Consider the following 7,500-nt stretch of genomic DNA (forward strand, 5'->3'; position numbering starts at 1 on the left):
CCTCCGTGACGCCCCCGCTCGGGGTTGAATTCTCGGGGGCGTCGCAGCCACCGGCCTCGGGGCCCCGACTCCTCCCTGTCCTCCTGGCATCTGAAAGATCAGCAATCATGTAAACAGACATGAGAGAAAATTCAAAAGGCAAAGATGACGGCCTGCCTTACCTCAGCACAGCTGGCCAACCCTCAGAGAGCATATCATGACCGTGCTTTTTTTTTTTATGATTTAAAAAAAAAAAAAAAAAAAAAAAGAAAAACGGAGGGAAGCGGGACCGGCGCACGGACAGAGTCGGTCCCTCACGACACCGGCTGATCGCCTGACAAGCGGCGCAGGCTCTCGGTCTGATAAGCGGCACCGATCAGCTCTGTCTTTCAACAGCAGGGGGCAGTAGAGGTGCACCGTTCCCAGAAACACTGCAATACCGGGTCGATGCGTGGAGCGGACGGGGCAAGCCCCACTTCCGGCTCCCTGTTCCAAAAATCCGTTTAATATGTGGTCCCCTCCATGGGGGACGTATCAGATATTAAACTGATAAGAACAGATACTACACTTGATCTTAGCCAAAAGGCCGAGAAGCGATGCCCGCAGACTGCGCCCCGCCGGGCTCCGGCATGCGGGACGCCGACGGAGCCGGCGCGGCTGGGTCCTCGCCAGCCTCTCTGGGAGGTGGCGCCCGGCGAGACCACGCACGATCCCAGAGGATCCCAGAACACGCCACTGGGCAGATAGAGCCGGCCGCTAAGCCGGGCACAGTCTTACTTTGATACAGCGGCGGTGCAGCTCTGCTTGCGCAGAGCCTCCAAAAATACAGTGAACTCATCGCTATCCCTCTCCACGGAAATCTTTAGTAAAAGGCGAAAGATTTATACGGGATGAAGAGAGACCCGAGTCGATGCAGAGCCGTCGCTCAGCAGGTGGCCGCTAGCCGGGCCTCCGTGACGCCCCCGCTCGGGGTTGATTCTCGGGGGCGTCGCAGCCACCGGCCTCGGGGCCCCGACTCCTCCCTGTCCTCCTGGCATCTGAAAGATCAGCAATCATGTAAACAGACATGAGAGAAAATTCAAAAGGCAAAGATGACGGCCTGCCTTACCTCAGCACAGCTGCCCACCCCTCAGAGAGCATATCATGACCGTGCTTTTTTTTTCATGATTTAAAAAAAAAAAAAAAAAAAGAAGAAAAACGGAGGGAAGCGGGACCGGCGCACGGACAGAGTCGGTCCCTCACGACACCGGCTGATCGCCTGACAAGCGGCGCAGGCTCTCGGTCTGATAAGCGGAAACACCGATCAGCTCTGTCTTTCAACAGCAGGGGGCAGTAGAGGTGCACCGTTCCCAGAAACACTGCAATACCGGGTCGATGCGTGGAGCGGACGGGGCAAGCCCCACTTCCGGCTCCCTGTTCCAAAAATCCGTTTAATATGTGGTCCCCTCCATGGGGGACGTATCAGATATTAAACTGATAAGAACAGATACTACACTTGATCTTAGCCAAAAGGCCGAGAAGCGATGCCCGCAGACTGCGCCCCGCCGGGCTCCGGCATGCGGGACGCCGACGGAGCCGGCGCGGCTGGGTCCTCGCCAGCCTCTCTGGGAGGTGGCGCCCGGCGAGACCACGCACGATCCCAGAGGATCCCAGAAACACGCCACTGGGCAGATAGAGCCGGCCGCTAAGCCGGGCACAGTCTTACTTTGATACAGCGGCGGTGCAGCTCTGCTTGCGCAGAGCCTCCAAAAATACAGTGAACTCATCGCTATCCCTCTCCACGGAAATCTTTAGTAAAAGGCGAAAGATTTATACGGGATGAAGAGAGACCCGAGTCGATGCAGAGCCGTCGCTCAGCAGGTGGCCGCTAGCCGGGCCTCCGTGACGCCCCCGCTCGGGGTTGAATTCTCGGGGGCGTCGCAGCCACCGGCATCGGGGCCCCGACTCCTCCCTGCCCTCCTGGCATCTGAAAGATCAGCAATCATGTAAACAGACATGAGAGAAAATTCAAAAGGCAAAGATGACGGCCTGCCTTACCTCAGCACAGCTGGCCAACCCTCAGAGAGCATATCATGACCGTGCTTTTTTTTTTTATGATTTAAAAAAAAAAAAAAAAAAAAAAAAAGAAAAACGGAGGGAAGCGGGACCGGCGCACGGACAGAGTCGGTCCCTCACGACACCGGCTGATCGCCTGACAAGCGGCGCAGGCTCTCGGTCTGATAAGCGGAACACCGATCAGCTCTGTCTTTCAACAGCAGGGGGCAGTAGAGGTGCACCGTTCCCAGAAACACTGCAATACCGGGTCGATGCGTGGAGCGGACGGGGCAAGCCCCACTTCCGGCTCCCTGTTCCAAAAATCCGTTTAATATGTGGTCCCCTCCATGGGGGACGTATCAGATATTAAACTGATAAGAACAGATACTACACTTGATCTTAGCCAAAAGGCCGAGAAGCGATGCCCGCAGACTGCGCCCCGCCGGGCTCCGGCATGCGGGACGCCGACGGAGCCGGCGCGGCTGGGTCCTCGCCAGCCTCTCTGGGAGGTGGCGCCCGGCGAGACCACGCACGATCCCAGAGGATCCCAGAAACACGCCACTGGGCAGATAGAGCCGGCCGCTAAGCCGGGCACAGTCTTACTTTGATACGGCGGCGGTGCAGCTCTGCTTGCGCAGAGCCTCCAAAAATACAGTGAACTCATCGCTATCCCTCTCCACGGAAATCTTTAGTAAAAGGCGAAAGATTTATACGGGATGAAGAGAGACCCGAGTCGATGCAGAGCCGTCGCTCAGCAGGTGGCCGCTAGCCGGGCCTCCGTGACGCCCCCGCTCGGGGTTGAATTCTCGGGGGCGTCGCAGCCACCGGCCTCGGGGCCCCGACTCCTCCCTGTCCTCCTGGCATCTGAAAGATCAGCAATCATGTAAACAGACATGAGAGAAAATTCAAAAGGCAAAGATGACGGCCTGCCTTACCTCAGCACAGCTGGCCAACCCTCAGAGAGCATATCATGACCGTGCTTTTTTTTTTTATGATTTAAAAAAAAAAAAAAAAAAAAAAAAAGAAAAACGGAGGGAAGCGGGACCGGCGCACGGACAGAGTCGGTCCCTCACGACACCGGCTGATCGCCTGACAAGCGGCGCAGGCTCTCGCTCTGATAAGCGGAACACCGATCAGCTCTGTCTTTCAACAGCAGGGGGCAGTAGAGGTGCACCGTTCCCAGAAACACTGCAATACCGGGTCGATGCGTGGAGCGGACGGGGCAAGCCCGACTTCCGGCTCCCTGTTCCAAAAATCCGTTTAATATGTGGTCCCCTCCATGGGGGACGTATCAGATATTAAACTGATAAGAACAGATACTACACTTGATCTTAGCCAAAAGGCCGAGAAGCGATGCCCGCAGACTGCGCCCCGCCGGGCTCCGGCATGCGGGACGCCGACGGAGCCGGCGCGGCTGGGTCCTCGCCAGCCTCTCTGGGAGGTGGCGCCCGGCGAGACCACGCACGATCCCAGAGGATCCCAGAAACACGCCACTGGGCAGATAGAGCCGGCCGCTAAGCCGGGCACAGTCTTACTTTGATACAGCGGCGGTGCAGCTCTGCTTGCGCAGAGCCTCCAAAAATACAGTGAACTCATCGCTATCCCTCTCCACGGAAATCTTTAGTAAAAGGCGAAAGATTTATACGGGATGAAGAGAGACCCGAGTCGATGCAGAGCCGTCGCTCAGCAGGTGGCCGCTAGCCGGGCCTCCGTGACGCCCCCGCTCGGGGTTGAATTCTCGGGGGCGTCGCAGCCACCGGCCTCGGGGCCCCGACTCCTCCCTGTCCTCCTGGCATCTGAAAGATCAGCAATCATGTAAACAGACATGAGAGAAAATTCAAAAGGCAAAGATGACGGCCTGCCTTACCTCAGCACAGCTGCCCACCCCTCAGAGAGCATATCATGACCGTGCTTTTTTTTTTCATGATTTAAAAAAAAAAAAAAAAAAGAAGAAAAACGGAGGGAAGCGGGACCGGCGCACGGACAGAGTCGGTCCCTCACGACACCGGCTGATCGCCTGACAAGCGGCGCAGGCTCTCGGTCTGATAAGCGGAACACCGATCAGCTCTGTCTTTCAACAGCAGGGGGCAGTAGAGGTGCACCGTTCCCAGAAACACTGCAATACCGGGTCGATGCGTGGAGCGGACGGGGCAAGCCCCACTTCCGGCTCCCTGTTCCAAAAATCCGTTTAATATGTGGTCCCCTCCATGGGGGACGTATCAGATATTAAACTGATAAGAACAGATACTACACTTGATCTTAGCCAAAAGGCCGAGAAGCGATGCCCGCAGACTGCGCCCCGCCGGGCTCCGGCATGCGGGACGCCGACGGAGCCGGCGCGGCTGGGTCCTCGCCAGCCTCTCTGGGAGGTGGCGCCCGGCGAGACCACGCACGATCCCAGAGGATCCCAGAAACACGCCACTGGGCAGATAGAGCCGGCCGCTAAGCCGGGCACAGTCTTACTTTGATACGGCGGCGGTGCAGCTCTGCTTGCGCAGAGCCTCCAAAAATACAGTGAACTCATCGCTATCCCTCTCCACGGAAATCTTTAGTAAAAGGCGAAAGATTTATACGGGATGAAGAGAGACCCGAGTCGATGCAGAGCCGTCGCTCAGCAGGTGGCCGCTAGCCGGGCCTCCGTGACGCCCCCGCTCGGGGTTGAATTCTCGGGGGCGTCGCAGCCACCGGCCTCGGGGCCCCGACTCCTCCCTGTCCTCCTGGCATCTGAAAGATCAGCAATCATGTAAACAGACATGAGAGAAAATTCAAAAGGCAAAGATGACGGCCTGCCTTACCTCAGCACAGCTGGCCAACCCTCAGAGAGCATATCATGACCGTGCTTTTTTTTTTTATGATTTAAAAAAAAAAAAAAAAAAAAAAAAGAAAAACGGAGGGAAGCGGGACCGGCGCACGGACAGAGTCGGTCCCTCACGACACCGGCTGATCGCCTGACAAGCGGCGCAGGCTCTCGCTCTGATAAGCGGAACACCGATCAGCTCTGTCTTTCAACAGCAGGGGGCAGTAGAGGTGCACCGTTCCCAGAAACACTGCAATACCGGGTCGATGCGTGGAGCGGACGGGGCAAGCCCCACTTCCGGCTCCCTGTTCCAAAAATCCGTTTAATATGTGGTCCCCTCCATGGGGGACGTATCAGATATTAAACTGATAAGAACAGATACTACACTTGATCTTAGCCAAAAGGCCGAGAAGCGATGCCCGCAGACTGCGCCCCGCCGGGCTCCGGCATGCGGGACGCCGACGGAGCCGGCGCGGCTGGGTCCTCGCCAGCCTCTCTGGGAGGTGGCGCCCGGCGAGACCACGCACGATCCCAGAGGATCCCAGAAACACGCCACTGGGCAGATAGAGCCGGCCGCTAAGCCGGGCACAGTCTTACTTTGATACAGCGGCGGTGCAGCTCTGCTTGCGCAGAGCCTCCAAAAATACAGTGAACTCATCGCTATCCCTCTCCACGGAAATCTTTAGTAAAAGGCGAAAGATTTATACGGGATGAAGAGAGACCCGAGTCGATGCAGAGCCGTCGCTCAGCAGGTGGCCGCTAGCCGGGCCTCCGTGACGCCCCCGCTCGGGGTTGAATTCTCGGGGGCGTCGCAGCCACCGGCCTCGGGGCCCCGACTCCTCCCTGTCCTCCTGGCATCTGAAAGATCAGCAATCATGTAAACAGACATGAGAGAAAATTCAAAAGGCAAAGATGACGGCCTGCCTTACCTCAGCACAGCTGCCCACCCCTCAGAGAGCATATCATGACCGTGCTTTTTTTTTTCATGATTTAAAAAAAAAAAAAAAAAAAGAAGAAAAACGGAGGGAAGCGGGACCGGCGCACGGACAGAGTCGGTCCCTCACGACACCGGCTGATCGCCTGACAAGCGGCGCAGGCTCTCGGTCTGATAAGCGGAACACCGATCAGCTCTGTCTTTCAACAGCAGGGGGCAGTAGAGGTGCACCGTTCCCAGAAACACTGCAATACCGGGTCGATGCGTGGAGCGGACGGGGCAAGCCCCACTTCCGGCTCCCTGTTCCAAAAATCCGTTTAATATGTGGTCCCCTCCATGGGGGACGTATCAGATATTAAACTGATAAGAACAGATACTACACTTGATCTTAGCCAAAAGGCCGAGAAGCGATGCCCGCAGACTGCGCCCCGCCGGGCTCCGGCATGCGGGACGCCGACGGAGCCGGCGCGGCTGGGTCCTCGCCAGCCTCTCTGGGAGGTGGCGCCCGGCGAGACCACGCACGATCCCAGAGGATCCCAGAAACACGCCACTGGGCAGATAGAGCCGGCCGCTAAGCCGGGCACAGTCTTACTTTGATACGGCGGCGGTGCAGCTCTGCTTGCGCAGAGCCTCCAAAAATACAGTGAACTCATCGCTATCCCTCTCCACGGAAATCTTTAGTAAAAGGCGAAAGATTTATACGGGATGAAGAGAGACCCGAGTCGATGCAGAGCCGTCGCTCAGCAGGTGGCCGCTAGCCGGGCCTCCGTGACGCCCCCGCTCGGGGTTGAATTCTCGGGGGCGTCGCAGCCACCGGCCTCGGGGCCCCGACTCCTCCCTGTCCTCCTGGCATCTGAAAGATCAGCAATCATGTAAACAGACATGAGAGAAAATTCAAAAGGCAAAGATGACGGCCTGCCTTACCTCAGCACAGCTGGCCAACCCTCAGAGAGCATATCATGACCGTGCTTTTTTTTTTTATGATTTAAAAAAAAAAAAAAAAAAAAAAAAAGAAAAACGGAGGGAAGCGGGACCGGCGCACGGACAGAGTCGGTCCCTCACGACACCGGCTGATCGCCTGACAAGCGGCGCAGGCTCTCGCTCTGATAAGCGGAACACCGATCAGCTCTGTCTTTCAACAGCAGGGGGCAGTAGAGGTGCACCGTTCCCAGAAACACTGCAATACCGGGTCGATGCGTGGAGCGGACGGGGCAAGCCCCACTTCCGGCTCCCTGTTCCAAAAATCCGTTTAATATGTGGTCCCCTCCATGGGGGACGTATCAGATATTAAACTGATAAGAACAGATACTACACTTGATCTTAGCCAAAAGGCCGAGAAGCGATGCCCGCAGACTGCGCCCCGCCGGGCTCCGGCATGCGGGACGCCGACGGAGCCGGCGCGGCTGGGTCCTCGCCAGCCTCTCTGGGAGGTGGCGCCCGGCGAGACCACGCACGATCCCAGAGGATCCCAGAAACACGCCACTGGGCAGATAGAGCCGGCCGCTAAGCCGGGCACAGTCTTACTTTGATACAGCGGCGGTGCAGCTCTGCTTGCGCAGAGCCTCCAAAAATACAGTGAACTCATCGCTATCCCTCTCCACGGAAATCTTTAGTAAAAGGCGAAAGATTTATACGGGATGAAGAGAGACCCGAGTCGATGCAGAGCCGTCGCTCAGCAGGTGGCCGCTAGCCGGGCCTCCGTGACGCCCCCGCTCGGGGTTGAATTCTCGGGGGCGTCGCAGCCACCGGCCTCGGG

General features: G+C 57.4%; 16 non-coding genes across 16 annotated transcripts; all 16 read right to left on the bottom strand.

Annotated features, from left to right (window-relative positions):
- Positions 1 to 385: 385 nt before the first annotated feature.
- Positions 386 to 577, bottom strand: LOC125729730 (U2 spliceosomal RNA). Its single transcript, XR_007390148.1, has one exon. It is a non-coding gene; the product is annotated as a U2 spliceosomal RNA (small nuclear RNA).
- A 198-nt stretch (positions 578 to 775) lies between these two features.
- On the bottom strand, positions 776 to 889 carry LOC125729670 (U5 spliceosomal RNA). Its single transcript, XR_007390089.1, has one exon. It is a non-coding gene; the product is annotated as a U5 spliceosomal RNA (small nuclear RNA).
- Positions 890 to 1,312: 423 nt separating this feature from the next.
- Positions 1,313 to 1,504, bottom strand: LOC125729731 (U2 spliceosomal RNA). Its single transcript, XR_007390150.1, has one exon. It is a non-coding gene; the product is annotated as a U2 spliceosomal RNA (small nuclear RNA).
- Positions 1,505 to 1,703: 199 nt separating this feature from the next.
- On the bottom strand, positions 1,704 to 1,817 carry LOC125729672 (U5 spliceosomal RNA). Its single transcript, XR_007390090.1, has one exon. It is a non-coding gene; the product is annotated as a U5 spliceosomal RNA (small nuclear RNA).
- Positions 1,818 to 2,244: 427 nt separating this feature from the next.
- LOC125729732 (U2 spliceosomal RNA) lies at positions 2,245 to 2,436 on the bottom strand. The gene has a single exon (XR_007390151.1). It is a non-coding gene; the product is annotated as a U2 spliceosomal RNA (small nuclear RNA).
- Positions 2,437 to 2,635: 199 nt separating this feature from the next.
- On the bottom strand, positions 2,636 to 2,749 carry LOC125729673 (U5 spliceosomal RNA). The gene has a single exon (XR_007390091.1). It is a non-coding gene; the product is annotated as a U5 spliceosomal RNA (small nuclear RNA).
- A 427-nt stretch (positions 2,750 to 3,176) lies between these two features.
- LOC125729653 (U2 spliceosomal RNA) lies at positions 3,177 to 3,368 on the bottom strand. The gene has a single exon (XR_007390072.1). It is a non-coding gene; the product is annotated as a U2 spliceosomal RNA (small nuclear RNA).
- A 199-nt stretch (positions 3,369 to 3,567) lies between these two features.
- Positions 3,568 to 3,681, bottom strand: LOC125729674 (U5 spliceosomal RNA). Its single transcript, XR_007390092.1, has one exon. It is a non-coding gene; the product is annotated as a U5 spliceosomal RNA (small nuclear RNA).
- A 423-nt stretch (positions 3,682 to 4,104) lies between these two features.
- On the bottom strand, positions 4,105 to 4,296 carry LOC125729734 (U2 spliceosomal RNA). Its single transcript, XR_007390153.1, has one exon. It is a non-coding gene; the product is annotated as a U2 spliceosomal RNA (small nuclear RNA).
- Positions 4,297 to 4,495: 199 nt separating this feature from the next.
- Positions 4,496 to 4,609, bottom strand: LOC125729676 (U5 spliceosomal RNA). Its single transcript, XR_007390095.1, has one exon. It is a non-coding gene; the product is annotated as a U5 spliceosomal RNA (small nuclear RNA).
- A 426-nt stretch (positions 4,610 to 5,035) lies between these two features.
- On the bottom strand, positions 5,036 to 5,227 carry LOC125729735 (U2 spliceosomal RNA). Its single transcript, XR_007390154.1, has one exon. It is a non-coding gene; the product is annotated as a U2 spliceosomal RNA (small nuclear RNA).
- A 199-nt stretch (positions 5,228 to 5,426) lies between these two features.
- LOC125729677 (U5 spliceosomal RNA) lies at positions 5,427 to 5,540 on the bottom strand. The gene has a single exon (XR_007390096.1). It is a non-coding gene; the product is annotated as a U5 spliceosomal RNA (small nuclear RNA).
- A 424-nt stretch (positions 5,541 to 5,964) lies between these two features.
- LOC125729736 (U2 spliceosomal RNA) lies at positions 5,965 to 6,156 on the bottom strand. Its single transcript, XR_007390155.1, has one exon. It is a non-coding gene; the product is annotated as a U2 spliceosomal RNA (small nuclear RNA).
- A 199-nt stretch (positions 6,157 to 6,355) lies between these two features.
- Positions 6,356 to 6,469, bottom strand: LOC125729678 (U5 spliceosomal RNA). The gene has a single exon (XR_007390097.1). It is a non-coding gene; the product is annotated as a U5 spliceosomal RNA (small nuclear RNA).
- Positions 6,470 to 6,896: 427 nt separating this feature from the next.
- Positions 6,897 to 7,088, bottom strand: LOC125729738 (U2 spliceosomal RNA). Its single transcript, XR_007390156.1, has one exon. It is a non-coding gene; the product is annotated as a U2 spliceosomal RNA (small nuclear RNA).
- Positions 7,089 to 7,287: 199 nt separating this feature from the next.
- LOC125729679 (U5 spliceosomal RNA) lies at positions 7,288 to 7,401 on the bottom strand. The gene has a single exon (XR_007390098.1). It is a non-coding gene; the product is annotated as a U5 spliceosomal RNA (small nuclear RNA).
- Positions 7,402 to 7,500: the final 99 nt, after the last annotated feature.

The sequence above is a fragment of the Brienomyrus brachyistius genome, unplaced genomic scaffold, assembly GCF_023856365.1.
Source record: "Brienomyrus brachyistius isolate T26 unplaced genomic scaffold, BBRACH_0.4 scaffold703, whole genome shotgun sequence".
Taxonomy (NCBI): Eukaryota; Metazoa; Chordata; class Actinopteri; order Osteoglossiformes; family Mormyridae; genus Brienomyrus; species Brienomyrus brachyistius.